Here is a 15,746-nt window from a genome sequence, read left to right on the forward strand (position 1 = left end):
CTGAGTTATTTCGCTCAGCATAGTACCCTCAGGGTCCATCCATGTTGTTGGAAATGGCAGGATTTTGTCTTTTTTTACAGCTGAGATGTATTCCATTGTATATATATATATACCACATATTCTTTATCCATTCATCCATTGATGGAAACTTGGGTTGCTTCTACATCTTGGCTATTGTGAATAATGCTGCAATTAACACAGGGATGCATAAATCTCTTTGAATTGTTGATTTCATGCTCTTTGGATAAATACCCAGCAGCAGTGAGATAGTTGGATCTATGGTATTTCTATTTTTAATTTTTTGAGAAATCTCCATACTATTTTCCATAGTGACCAGTTTGCATTCCCACCAGCAGTGTATGAGAGTTTCCTATTCTCCATATCCTCTCCAACATTTATTTCTTGTCTTGTTAATTACAGGCATTCTGATGGGTGTGTGGTGATATCTCATTGTAGTTTTGATTTGCATTTCCCTAATAATTAGTGATGTTGAACATCTTTTCATATGCGTATTGGCCATCTGTGTATCTTCTTTGAAAAAATGTCTGTTCATATCCTCTGCCAATTTTTTGATCAGGTTGTGTGTTTTTTTTGTTGTTGAGTTGTATGAGTTCTTTATATATTTTGGAAATTAACCCCTTGTTGGATATATTATTTGCAAATATTTTCTCCCAGTTGGTGGGTTGTCTTTTCATTTTGTTCATGGTTTCCTTTGTCTTGCAGAAGCTCTTTAGTCTAATGTAGTCACATTTGTTTATTTTTTCATCTGTTTCCCGTGCCTAAGTAGACATGGTATTCAAAAAGATACTGCTGAGACTGATATCAAAGTGTGTACTGCCTATATTTTCTTCTAGGAGTTTTATGGTTTCAGGTCTTACATTCAATCTTTATTCCATTTTGAGTTAATTTTTGTATATGGTGTAATATAATGTTCTCCTTTCATTCTTTTGCATACAGCTGTCCTGTTTTCCCCAACACTATTTATTGAGAGCCTTTCCTTTCACCATTGTGTTCTTGGCTTCTTTGCCAAAGATTAGCTGTCTGTAGATGTGTGGTTTTATTTCTGGGCTTTCAATTCTGTTCCATTGATCTGTGTGTCTGCTTTTCTGCCAGTACCATGCTGTTTTTATTTCTATAGCTTTTTAGTATATTTTGAAGTCAGGGAATGTGATCCCTCAAGCTTTGTTCTTTTTTCTCAGGATTGCTTTGGCTATTCGGGGTCTTTTGTTCTTCCATATAAATTTTAGGATTCTTTGTTCTGTTTCCATGAAAAATGTCATTGGGATTCCGATTGGGATTGCATTGAATCTGTAGGTTGCTTTAGATAATATAGGCATTTTAACTATGTTTATTCTTCCAATCCATGAGCATGGAATATCTTTCCATTTCTTTATGTTTTTGATTTCTTTCAGTAATGTCTTATAGTTTTCAGTGTATAGGTCTTTCACCTCATTGGATAAATTTATTCCTAGGTATTTTATTCTTTTTGTTGTGATTGTATGTGGGATTGTATTCTTGACTTCTCTTTCTGCTGGTTCATTATTAGTTCATAGAAATGCAACTGACTTTTCTAAGTTGATTTTATACCCTGGAACTTTGCTGTGGTGGTTGATTATTTACAATAGTTTTTTGGTGGATTCTTTAGGGTTTTCTATGTATAGAATCATGTCATCCACAAAGAGTAAGAGGTTTACTTCTTCCATTCCTAATTTGGATCCCTTTTATTTCGTTTTCTTGCCTAATTGCTCTGGCCAAAACTTCCAGTACTACGTTGAATTAGAGTGATGAGAGTGGGCACCCTTGTCTTGTTCCTGTTCTCAGAAGAATGACTTTCAGTTTTTCACTGTTAAGTATGATGTTGGCTGTGGGTTTGTCATAATGGCCTTTATTATGTTGAGGTACTTTCCTTCTATACTCATTTTATTGACAGTTTTTATCATAAATCGATATTGGATCTTGTCAAATGCTTTCTCTGCATCTATTGAGATGATCATGTGATTTTTGATCCGCATTTTGTTAATGTGGTGTATCACATTGATTGCTTTGCAGATATTGAACTATCCCTGCATCCCTGGAATAAATCCCACTTGATCATGGAGCATGATCCTTTTAATGTATTGTTGTATTCAATTTGTTAATATTTGGTTGAGGATTTTTGCATCTATGTTCATCAGTGTTCTTGGCCTGTAATTTTCCTTTTTTGTGTTGTCTTGTCTGGTTTTGGTATCAGGTTAATGTTGGCCTCATAAAATGAGTTAGAAAGCATCCCATCCTTTTCAATTTTCTGGAATAATTTGAGAAGGATAGGAATTAAATCTTCTTTTAATGTTTGCTAGAATTCACCAGAGAAGCCATCTGGTCCTGGACTTTTGTTTTTGGGGAGGTTTTTGATTACTGTTGCAATATCTTTGCTTGTGATTGATCTACTGAGATTCTCCATTTCTTCTTGATTCAGTTTTGGGAGATTGTATGATTCTAAGAATTTATCTGCTTCTTCTAGGTTATCCAGTTTGTTGGTGTATAGCTTTTCATAGTATTCTCTTATAATCCTTTGTATTTCTGTGATGTCCATTATAATTTCTCCTCTTTCATTTCTGATTTTATTTATTTGAATCTTCTCTCTTTTTTTCTTAGTGAGTCTGGCTAAGGAATTGCCAATTTTCTTTATCTTCTCAAAGAATCAGCTTAGTTTCATTGATCTTTTCTGTTGTTTTCTTAGTCTCTGTTTCGTTTATTTCTGCTCTGATTTTTATTATTTCCTTCCTTCTATTGACTTTGGGCTTTGTTTGTTCTTTTTCTAATTCTTTCAGTATGGGGTAAGCTTGTTTATTTGAAATTTTTCTTGTTTGTTGAGTTAGACCTGTATTGCTATAAATTTCCCTCTTAGTACCACTTTTGCTGCATCCCATAGGTTTTCACATATTGTGTGTTCATTTTCATTTGTCTCCAGGTATTTTTTGATTTCTCTTCTAATTTGTACATTGATCCAATAGTTGTTTAGTAGCAGATTGTTCAGTCTCCACATATTTGTTACTTTCCCAGCTTTTTTCTTTTTTTTTTTTTTAATTTTTTGTTTATTGCAGTAACATTGGTTTATAACATTGTAAAAATTTCAGGTGTACATCACTGTACTTCTATTTCTGCATGGACCACATCATGTTCACCACCAAAATACTAATTACAACCCATCACCACACACATGCACCGAATTATCCCTTTCACCCTCCTCCCTCCCCCCCTCCCCTCTGGCAACCACCAATCCAATCTCTGTCCCTATGTATCCGTCCATTGTTGTCACTATCTACTACTTAATGAAGGAAATCATACGGTATTTGACCTTCTCCCTCTGACTTATTTCACTTTGCATTATACCCTCAATGTCCATCCATGTTGTCACAAATGGCTGGATTTCGTCGTTTCTTATGGCTGAGTAGTATTCCATTGTGTATATATACCACAGCTTCTTTATCCATTCGTCCCTTGATGGGCACTTAGGTTGCTTCCAAGTCTTGGCTATCGTGAATAAGGCTGCAATGAACACAGGGGTGCATGTACCTTTGCAAATTGGTGTTTTCAAGTTCTTTGGATGAATACCCAACAGTGGAATAGCTGGATCATATGGTAGTTCTATCGTTGATTTTTTGAGGAATCTCCATACTGTTTTCCATAGTGGCTGCACCAGTTTGCACTCCCACCAGCAGTGTATGAGAGTTCCCTTCTCTCCACATCCTCTCCAACACATGTTGTTTCCTGTCTTGTTAATTATAGCCATTCTGACGGGCGTGAGGTGATATCTCATTGTAGTTTTGATTTGCATTTCCCTGATAATTAGTGATTTTGAACATCTTTTCATGTGTCTGTTGGCCATCTGTATATCTTCTTTGGAGAAATGTCTGTTCAGGTCTTTTGCCCATTTTTTAATTGGGTTGGTAGTTTTTTGTTGTTGAGATGCATGAGTTCTTTATATATTTTGGAGATTAAGCCCTTATCAGATGTATGGTTTGCAAATATCTTCTCCCAATTGTTAGGTTGTCTTTTCATTTTGTTGATGGTTTCCTTTGCTGTGCAGAAGCTTTTTAGTTTGATGTAGTCCCATTTGTTTATTTTTTCTAGTGTTTCTCTTGCCCGGTCAGATGTGGTGTTTGAAAAGATGTTGCTAAGACCGATGTTGAAGAGCGTACTGCCTATGTTTTCTTCTAGAACTTTCACAGTTTCAGGTCTTACATTCAAGTCTTTAATCCATTTGGAGTTAATTTTTGTGTATGGTGTAAGGTAAGGATCTACTTTCATTTTTTTGCATATGGCTATCCAGTTTTCCCAACACCATTTGTTGAAGAGACTTTCTTTTCCCCATTGTATGTTCTTGGCTCCTTTGTCAAAGATTAGCTGTCCATAGATGTGTGGGTTTATTTCTGGGCTTTTGATTCTATTCCACTGATCTGTGTGTCTGTTTTTGTGCCAGTACCATGCTGTTTTGGTTACTATAGCTTTGTAGTATATTTTGAAGTCAGGAAGTGTGATACCTCCAGCTTTGTTCTTTTTTCTCAGGATTCCTTTAGCTATTCGGGGTCTTTTGTTGTTCCATATAAATTTTAGAATTCTTTGTTCTATTTCTGTGAAAAATGTTGTTGGAACTTTGATAGGGATTGCATTGAATCTATAGATGGCTTTAGGAAGTATGGACATCTTAACTATGTTAATTCTTCCAATCCAAGAGCACGGAATATCTTTCCATTTCTTTGTGTCTTCTTCAATTTCTTTCAGCAATGTTTTATAGTTTTCGTGTACAGATCTTTCACCTCTTTGGTTAAGTTTATTCCTAGGTATTTAATTCTTTTTGTTGCAATTGTAAATGGGATGGTATTCTTAATTTCTCTTTCTGCTACTTCGTTGTTAGTGTACAGAAATGCAACTGATTTTTGTATGTTGATTTTGTATCCTGCAACTTTACCATATTCGTTTATTACTTCTAAAAGTTTTCTGGTGGATTCTTTAGGGTTTTCTATATGTAAAATCATGTCATCTGCAAATAGTGACAGTTTCACTTCTTCCTTTCCAATTTGGATCCCTTTTATTTCTTTCTCTTGCCTGATTGCTCTGGCTAGGACTTCCAATACTATGTTAAATAGGAGTGGTGACAGTGGGCATCCTTGTCTGGTTCCTGTTCTTAGAGGGATAGCTTTCAGTTTTTCACCATTGAGGATAATATTAGCTGTGGGTTTCTCATATATGGTCTTTATTATGTTGAGGTACTTTCCTTCTATACCCATTTTATTCAGAGTTTTTATCATAAATGGATGCTGGATCTTGTCAAATGCTTTCTCTGCATCTATTGAGATGATCATGTGATTTTTGTTCTTCATTTTATTAATGTGGTGTATTACGTTGATTGATTTGCGAATGTTAAGCCATCCCTGCATCCCTGGAATAAATCCCACTTGATCATGGTGTATAATCTTTTTAACGTATTGTTGTATGCGATTTAAGTAGTATTTTGTTGAGGATTTTTGCATCGATGTTCATCAGTGATATTGGCCTGTAATTTTCTTTTTTGTGTTGTCCTTGTCTGGTTTTGGTATCAGGGTAATGTCAGCTTCGTAGAATGAGTTAGGAGCTTCCCCCTCCTCAATTTTGGAAGAGTTTGAGAAGGATAGGTATTAAGTCTTCTTTGAATGTTTGTTAGAATTCACCAGGGAAGCCGTCTGGTCCTGGACTTTTATTTTTGGGGAGGTTTGTGATTACTGTTTCGATCTCCTTACTGGTGATTGGTCTATTCAAATTCTCTACTTCTTCTTGATCCAGTTTTGGAAGGTTGTATGATTCTAAGAATTTATCCATTTCTTCCAGATTGTCGAATTGGTTGGCATATAGTTTTTCATAGTATTCTCTTATAATCTTTTGTATTTCTGAGGTGTCTGTTGTAACCTCTCCTCTTTCATTTCTGATTTTACTTATTTCTGCCTTCTCTCTTTTTTTCTTGGTGAGTCTAGCTAAAGGTTTGTCTATTTTGTTGATCTTTTCAAAGAACCAGCTCTTGGTTTTATTAATTTTTTCTATTGTTTTTTTGGTCTCCATTTCATTTATTTCTGCTCTGATTTTTATTATTTCCCTTCTTCTACTGATTTTGGGCTTGGTTTGTTCTTCTTTTTCCAGTTCCTTCAGGTGCATTGTTAGATTGTTTATTTGAGATTTTTCTTGTTTGTTGAGATAGGCCTGTATTGCTATAAACTTCCCTCTTAGAACCGCTTTTGCTGTATCCCATAAATTCTGGCATGTCGTATTTTCATTTTCATTTGTCTCCAGGTATTTTTTGATTTCTTCTTTGATTTCTTCGTTAACCCAGTCGTTGTTCAGTAGCATTTTGTTTAATCTCCACGTATTTGTGGCTTTTCTGATTTTCTTCCTATAGTTGATTTCTAGTTTCATACCGTTGTGGTCAGAAAAGATGCTTGGTGTTATTTCAATCTTCTTAAATTTATGGAGACTTGTTTTGTGGCCTAATATGTGATCAATCCTGGAGAATGTTCCATGTGCCTTTGAAAAGAACGTGTATTCTTCGGTTTTTGGATGGAATGCTCTGTATATATCTACTAGGTCCATCTGTTCTAGTGTGTCGTTTAAGGCCAATGTTTCCTTATTGATCTTCTGTTTGGATGATCTATCTGTTGGTGTAAGTGGAGTGTTAAAGTCCCCTACTATTATTGTGTTACTGTCTATTTCTGTTTTTATGTCTGTTAATAATTGCTTTATATATTTAGGTGCACCTACATTGGGTGCGTAGATATTTACAAGTGTTATATCCTCTTGTTGGATTGTTCCCTTGATCATTATGTAATGCCCTTCTTTGTCTCTTTTTACAGTTTTTGTTTTAAAGTCTATTTTGTCTGATATGAGTACTGCTACCCCAGCTTTCTTTTCATTGCCATTTGCATGGAGTATCTTTTTCCATCCCTTCACTTTCAGTTTGTGAGTGTCTTTAGGTCTGAAGTGTGTCTCTTGTATGCAGCATATATATGGGTCTTGTTTTTTTATCCAGTCAGCCACCCTATGCCTTTTAATGGGAGCATTTAGTCCATTGACGTTTAAAGTAGCTATTGATAAGTATGTACTTACTGCCATTTTTTAACTTTATTTTTCCCTCAGTGTTTTAGTAGTCCTTCTCTGTTCCTTACTTCTTCTATACAGAATTGATGGTCACTTTAGTTTGACCTCTGTCTGAAAGCTGTACTCTTTAACTACCCTCCTCCCTCCTTTTATGTTTTTTATATCATATCTAACCTCTTTTTTGTGCATTTGTATCCATTACGTTCTAATCGTGGAAATAGATAATTTTTCCTATTTGTGGTCTTCTCTTTTCCCCTTAAATCAGTTCCTTTAACCTTTCTTGTAACACTGGTTTCTTGGTGACAAACTCCTTTAATTTTTGCTTATCTGGGAAAATTTTGATCTCTCCTTCCATTTTGAACGATAACCTTGCTGGGTAGAGTATTCTTGGCTGTAAGTTTTTTCCTTTTAGCACTTTAAATATATCATGCCATTCTCTTCTAGCCTGTAAGGTTTCTGCTGAGAAGTCAGCTGATAGCCTGATGGGGTTTCCTTTGTATGTAGCTTGACATTCTCTTGTGGCTTTTAGGATTCTCTCTTTATCTTTAATTCCGGACATTTTGATTATGATGTGTCTTGGTGTAGGCCTCTTTGAGTTTATCTTGTTTGGAGCTCTCTGTGCCTCCTGTACCTGGATGTCTGTTTCCTTCCTTAGGTTAGGGAAGTTTTCATCTATTATTTCTTGAAATAGATTCTCTGCCCCCTTGTCTCGCTCTTCTCCTTCCGGGACACCTATAACACGGATGTTAGTGCGCTTGATGTTGTCCCAGAGGTCCCTTAGACTGTCCTCACTCTTTTTAATTCTTTTCTCTTTTACCTGTTCACCTTGGGTAATTTCTTCTAGTCTTTCTTCCAGCTCACAGATCCGTTCTTCTGTATCCTCTACTCTGCTTTTGAGTCCCTTTAATGAATTTTTCATTTCCAGTATTGTATTCTTCATTTCTGATTGGTTCTTTTTTATATCTTCCATTTCTTTGTTGACATTCTCACTGAGTTCATCTATTCTTCTCCCCAGATCAGTGAGCATCCTTAACACTCTTAGTTTGAACTCTCTGTCGGGTAGGTTGCTCATTTCTGTTTCACTTAGTTCCTTTTCTGGGGTTTTGTCCTGTTCCCTTACTTGGAATGTATTCTTTTGCCTCCTCATTTTGCCTCTTCCCTGTGCTTGTGTCTACGTATTAGGTAGGTCAGCTACGTCTCCTGCTCTTGGATAGGTGACCTTATGTAAGTGATGGCTTAGGAGGCTTCCAGTGTGCTTCCCTCAGTTCTCAATGTTCCAGGGGTGACCCCTATGTGGGCTACGTGTGTCCTTCTATTGTGGCCTATTAGTTCTCCCTATAGGTGCCCAGGGAGGCTGAGTTATGCTCCTGGCCAGCTGTTGTAATGCTCAGCTGCTTGTAGTTGTTGTGGGCCCTTCAGTCTCTTTATCAGGTGTGGGGAGCCCCAGCACATTTGGCTGTAAGTTCTAATACCACATTTGTGTTGCAGTATTTCTTTTAAGTGAGTAGGCTCCCAGTGTGGCAAGTTTTTAGGCTCAGGGCCTTACAATTGCTGTAAGCCTCTAGCCTATTAGGTCTGTTGTCAGCTCTCTGGGGATTGCAGCTGGGTGGGGCTGGCCTCAGGCACAGGAGCACCCAATTGTTTCAGGCTTTGGAAGGTGGGGCAAACCTCCTATGTGGGTCTTTGAGAAGCACAAGTCTTCTGCAGCTGACAAGCCCTGTTGCCCACAGGTCCACACACACAGTCAACACAGTCCTGCCCCGTGTGAGCACCCCGACCTCCCCAAGCAGACCCAGTCTCTCCACGGCGGGAGCCCCACACACTCCGCCACCACCCCACACTCTCCACCCGCTCCTTGTGCACACCCTGCCCCGCTCAAGTCAGCTCAGTTGCCAGGCTGCAGAGAATCCAGTCACCAATCTATGCAGGCCCACAAGTTGCCTGAGGGCTTGTTGTTGGGTGGGGCCAGTGTCTAGGGTGGGCTGCCTGCCCTGGCTGAGCTGGATTAAATCGGTGCTCTAGCGGGTGGAGCAGACCCTGGGCTAGCAGGTCTCAGGGAGAACTCCAATGGCGTCTGTGTCAGCACGCTCACACCAGGCCACAACAATGGCCGCCGCCAATGTCCCAGTCCCTGGAGTGGTCTCACCCCTCACCGTGATGCACTCAGGGCCTATTAGGTGAGTTCTTGTCACCGAAGCACTGTGTACCTTTCTTTCTGGTGATTTTAGGATGCTTTCTGGAACGGGTGAGTTTGTGCGTGGGCCCTTTAAGAGCCAGTTTTAGTTTCTTTGTGAACCGGGTTTTCTGGGGGTGCTACCCAATGCTTTAGTAGCAGGCAAAGTCAGATATTATGCCACTGGTGTCGATTGTGCTGGGTCCACAAAATGCCCACAGCGGGGGCGCTCCCCGGCTCAGGACCCCGTGCCTCCAGGGAGGGTGCGTACCTGTGAGCTGCTCCCGGCGGCCGTGACGCTGGCGGCTTGTGAAGACGGCGTTTTTCCTCTCCAGAAGGGAGTCTCTGCCTCTTCTACCCCAGTTATGATTGTCCGTTGTTGCAGGAGTTCCTCTTATCCAGTTTTCAGTTCTGTCTCAGGGGTAATTTTTCCACGAGTAGTTGTAAATTGGCTGTGTCCACGGGAGGAGGTGAGTTCAGAGTCTGCCTACGCCGCCATCTTGACTCCGCCTCCCCCTCCCAGCTTTTTTCTTGTAGTTGATTTCTAGTTTCATAGCATTGTAGTCAGAAAAGGTGCTTGATATGATTTCAATCTTAAATTTATTGAGGCTTGCCTTGTTTCTTAACATATGTTCTATATTTAAGAATGTTCCATGTGCACTTGAGAAGAATGTGTATTCTGCTGTTTTGGGATGGAATGTTCTATATGTATCTATTAAGTCCATCTGGTCTAGTGTTTCACTTATGGTCACTCTTTCCTTGTTGACTTTCTGTCATGATGATCTATCCATTGATGTAAGTGGAGTGTTAAGTTCCCCTACTATTATTGTGTTGCTGTCAATTTCTCCTCTTAGATCTGTTAATAGCTGCTTTATATACTTTGGTGTTCTTGTGTTAGGTGCATAAATATTAATAAGTGTTATGTCTTCTTGGTGGAATGTCCCTTTTATCATTATATAATGCCCATCTTTGTCTCTCATTATCTTTTTTATCTTGAAGACTATTTTGCCTAATATAAATATGGCTATACTTGCTTTCTTTTGCTTGTCATTTGCTTGGAGTATCATCTTTCATCTCTTCACTCTGAGCCTATGTTTGTCTTTAGAGCTGAGATATGTTTCTTGGAGGCAGCATATGGTTGGATCTTGTTTTTTAATTCATCCAGCCACTCTGTCTTTTGATTGGTGAATTCAGTCCGTTTACATTTAGAGTGATTATTGACATATGAGGGCTTAATACTACCATTTTTTCTTTTGTTTTCCAGTTGTTCTATATTTCCATTGTTTCTTTTTCCTTGTACTTCAGTCTGCAATTTCAATTTGGTGGTTTTCTGTGATGGTTTTGTCTTTCTTTATGATTTGTGACTCTGCTCTGATTTTTTATTTTATGGTTACCATGAAGTTTGTATAAAACATCTCATAAATGAGGTAGCCTTATTTTTGATAGTCTCTTGTCTGCCTTAGCCTATGCAGGTTTCATCTCTTTCCTCTTTCTCTTCTATGTTTTTGTTGTCACAAATTATTCTTTTTTGTATGTGAGTTTGTGACCAAATTGAAGTGTTTATATTTTTTTGACGCTTTCTTTCCCTTTATCCTTTATGTTATAATTAAGTGTTTGCTCACCTATTCTGATATAGAGCTGCAGTTTTCTGATTTTGTCTGTCTTTTTGTCTTCTTGTTTGAAGCTTTGTAAACATTTGCCTTTTTGTTTTGGGTAGGAGCGCTCCCTTCAACATTTCTTGTAAGGCTGGTCTAGTGGCAATGAGCTCCCTCAGCTTTTGTTTGTCTGAGAAAGCTTTTATTTCTTTGTCATATCTGAAAGATAATTTACTGGATAGAGTATTCTTGGCTGATAGTTTTTGTCTTTCAGTATTTTGAGTATATCATTCCATTCTCTCCTAGCCTATAAGGTTTCTGCTGAGAAATCCACTATAAGCCTGATGGGGGTGACTTTGTAGGTTATTTTCTTCCTTCTTGCTGCACTTAATATCTTTTCTTTGTCATGGACTTTTGATAGTTTTAATGTTATATGCCTTGGAGAAGGTCTTTTTGCATTGATGTACTTAGTAGTTCTATTGGCTTCTTGTACTTGCATGTCCAGTTACTTCCCCAGGTTTGAGTAGTTCTCAGCTATTATTTCTTTGAACAAGCTCTATACTCCTTTCTCCCTCCCTTCTCCATCTGGAATACTTATAATCCTTATGTTATCCTAATTGACTTGGATATTTCTTGAAGAATTTCTTCATTTTTAAAAAATCTTCGTTTCCCCCCCCTCCACCTGAAGCATTTCTATGTTTCTATCTTCGACCTCACTAATTCTCTCCTCCATAAGGTCTACTCAATTTTTCATGCTTTCTGCATTATTTTTTGTCTCATTAATTGTGTTCTTCCTATCTAGAATTTCTGTGTTTTTTTTACAGTTTCAGTCTCTTTGATGAAGTACTTCTTCTCCTTATTAATTTTATTCCTGAGCTCACTGAATTGTTTTTATGAGTTTTCTTGTATTTCTTTGAGTTTCTTTATGATAGCTATTTTGAGTTCTCTGTCAGTTAGATTGTAATTTTCTGTGACTTCCGGTTTGCTTTTTGGAGAGTTGTCGTTTTCCTTCCATTCTGCAGTGTTACTGTAGTTCTTCATGGTGTTTGATGAATTGATTCTCTGCTGGTGCATTTGTAGTAGTAATCACCTTTTCTTATTTGGGTATGGCTTCAGTTACTTTGGTTCTGGTTGCCTGGGTCTCATATTCTTCAACTGGTTCTCCATGGGCTTGGATGCTATTGTCCCATGCACTACATGTGCTGCTGTTTCCCAGTTGTCTGGGGGTGATGGCTGCATGGCAGCAAAGTGTGCTGGGTTCATGGGTGTCTCTGTCACTGTTGGGGGCCTGGGGACCCAGGGACTTGTATGCAGCCCCTGCTGCTGGTGGAGTTGGTGTCGGGGGTGCCGCCACTGAGGGCTGGGTGCTCCCATCCCATCTGCTCACTGTTGTAGGGTCAGGCTGCTGCCGCTGCTGCTGTTCCACCAACTATCATGGAGGTGGGTCTCCTGCTGTGCCACCACTGCCCTACAGGCATTCACACACATGCAGAACTGCCACCGACTGCCCACACTGCCTCATGTAGCCAATTAACTTTTTTTTAATAATTTTATTTATTTATTTATTTCTTCCCCCAAAGCTCCAGTAGATAGTTGTATGTCATAGCTGCACATCCTTCTAGTTGCTGTATGTGGGACGTAGCCTCAGCATGGCCAGAGATGCAGTGCATTGGTGCGTGCCTGGGATCCAAACCCGGGCTGCCAGCAGAGGAGTGCGTGCACTTAACCGCTAAGCCACTGGGCCGGCCCGCCAATTAACTTTTGATCATTGTATTTTGCTTTATCCAAATCAATAACACCAATGTTTTTCTTCCATGTACCAAAGTCTCAATTTCCTATACTTAATAGGTAATTTTCAAGAGGCCCAATTGAATCTTCCCCCTAAAAAGTAAGTTTTCAAGCTTTTAATGGAAAAGTAGCATCTCCATTTTCATCATTACTGAACTTGAAGAGTGATCTTGGAGTTTTAAAATCTTTGAAATGTTTTATAAATTCAATCATATTACACATGAATAGTAGAGCAACTGGCTCTTTACATATATGTTACATGTGAACATAGAGTATCTGACTCTTTACCGTTATGTAGAATATACCATTTTTCAAATCCATAAAAAAATGCGGGTAATCTAAAAAAGGGATTTACCAGCTCTGCTAGGCATCAGTGGTGAGTATCAGTGCCCTAGGAGACTCCTAAGAGTGGTGATTGCTGGAGTCCACCCAGGACTTTCAGATTCAGAATCTGCAGAACAAGACTTAGCATCTATATTATAAAAAAGAAAAGAAAACGCACAAATAAACAGACCTCCCTATATGACTCTGCTACAGCCTGTTCACAGATATGCATTTAGGAACCACTATTTGAGGAGACACGAGTGAACCAGAAAAAAATCTGTCATTCATTTTATTTTGGGTATAAGTTGTAATTTAGGAAAAAGCAATTAAACGCTCCTAAAATAAGTGTATTCATTGTAAAATTACATGTATGAGGTAGGATTTAAAAATTTATTGTTAATCTAACATGAACTTGATAGAAAATAGACTATTTTTTAATCCCATTTGAATGGATGAAAATCAAAGTGAAAAGCAATCTCAGTTGTCTCCAATATCTTTCTTTCTGTGTCTTTTTCCCTTTCTCCTTTTCTCACTTGTCCTCCTAATGAAGATTATGAAGTGCTGGAAAGAGGTGCTATAAGTGAATTGGGGATTTACTTATTTTTGTCCCAACTCTAATAAAATATCATCGTTGTTAAAGGATAATTGTGTCCTGTGCTTTATTTTGTTCCCAAGTCTCTTTATCTTATCTCACCAAAAGTTAGTACTACATTTAAAATTTAGGAAGACCTACCACAACAACAAAAAATTCAAAAAAATGATAAAATTACAAGTTTCAGCTCCCTAGTCGTTTTCTGTAGGAAGATACATCTGCTAATCTAAACAAAATTAAGATTATTCCCAACTGTCATAACCAGAGGCTTTCTGTGATCATGCTGGTTGGTGAGTGAATGAGGGACTACATAGGTTTTACCATCAGCTGTGTAAATAGTATGTCTTCATGTTACTTGTAATATTTCCTATAAACGGAAAAAAATGAGGCACTTTTCTATATTGTATAGCAATAATATCTATTTCTGTATCATTAACATGATTATACAATTAGTAAACTAGTGTAACACTGCTGTCAGTATTTGGGAGCTACAGTGTGGCTGTAGGCTATTGTTTGATTGACTGTGTGGGGAAAGAAGAATTGGTTCTTATGGTTGGTCTAAGAATTAAATTGACATGAGACAGGAGAAAAACAAACAGAAATTTAATAATATGTATACCTCCTGTATACATGGGAAAGACCCAGGAAAACTGAGTAACTCTCCGAAGTGACAGAAGCCATCACCTTAAATACCATCCTCAGCTAAAGACAAAAGAAGATGTTGAGGGTGGGGGAGTCAGTTATGAGAGGTCACCAGGAAAAGCACAGTAAACAAGGATAAAACTGCTATGCAGATTTAAAAGTCCTTGCCTTCTCCATTTCTAAGAGTTTCTAGAGATTTAGAAATCCTCCTCTTTTGGTACAGAGAGGGAGGCACTCTTACAAATGGAGATTTTTCTTATAAATGTAAATGTTTCTTATAAAAGGTAACTTCTACTCAGTTTTCAGAGCTTTTCCTGTGTCTGCAGTTTCTTAAAAAAAATCAGCCTAAAATAATCCTCATGCTAAAGAGATGTATTTTGGGGTGGCAAATTCTGCACCCCTACAACTGTTTACTTAACAAATTTATTAATGATAAAACAAAAAAGGTGTCAATGAGAAAGAGACTGGTCAATCAGACAAAGTATGGGAGAAGGATAGTCTCAAACAAATGTGGTCATTGTCCATCTCAGCATGAACCACAAGAAAGGGAAGATGCCCTCATCAAAAGCCTTAGTGAGTTGAGCTCTTCTTTTTAGCATTGTTTCTCTCTGCTGCTGAATTGGATGGATCAGCCTGTCTAGTAATGACAAAAAAAATTTCAACTGTAGGGGAGGAAGAATATTCCTCTACTCTCTAAGTTCTTCTGGCTGATCTAAGTATTAAATTGACATGAGACAGAATAACAGGAGAAAAGCAAACAAATTTAATAGCATGTATACATGGGAGAACCTAGAAAAACTGAGTAACTTGCCAAAATGGCTGAAGTCACCACCTTAAATATCATCTTCAGCTACAGACAAAGGAGGATGTTGGGGGTAGTGGTTTAGGAGTTCAAAGGGGAGGAAGGACATTTACATGGAGATGGAAAAGCAAATGTTTGGTAAACAAATGTTTGCCATACCTTGCAAAAACAATGGGACATGGGGAGGACTTTGATTATATGGGCCTTGCTAGGTTCCTCCCCGTTTACCACACCTAAAATTATCTATAGTGATAGCTCCTTCCTGGGACAGGTCTTCTATCTTAAATTTTTTTAGGTAGTTAGTGGGGAACATCAAAGTTTCTGTCTGAGTCTTTTGTGTTTAAAAATAATCAAGACAAAGGGGTGGCACACCCCACATTTTGGGGTGGCAAATTCTGATTCTGCACACAATCATACAATATACTTCCTCATTTTAATTTTCACACTTGCCAAACAACCCTTTGATGACTTACCATTTGGTTTGTATGCAGGGAAAGAAAGCAGTGCGTAGACAACTTCTCTTAAACTTTATTTGTATATCTCATTTTATGTACTCATTTCCAGTCTGATGAGCACTAACGTGAATCAGAGTGAGAGATCAAATCTCAGCAAGCTGACACATCAACCCTTAGGTTGGAAGGATGTAGTGACAGAAGCTATAGTTGCAGTGTGTATATATATATATATGTATATATATGCGTGTGTATATATATATGTATATATATA

General features: G+C 38.1%; 1 protein-coding gene across 7 annotated transcripts in view; it reads left to right on the forward strand.

The window, feature by feature from the left end:
- Positions 1–15,746, forward strand: part of GULP1 (GULP PTB domain containing engulfment adaptor 1) — a 287,155-nt gene that overhangs the window by 221,107 nt on the left and 50,302 nt on the right. The gene's annotated exons all lie outside the window — the stretch shown is intronic.

Source organism: Ceratotherium simum, chromosome 9 (assembly GCF_057802395.1).
Source record: "Ceratotherium simum simum isolate JZ-2026a chromosome 9, ASM5780239v1, whole genome shotgun sequence".
NCBI lineage: Eukaryota > Metazoa > Chordata > Mammalia > Perissodactyla > Rhinocerotidae > Ceratotherium > Ceratotherium simum.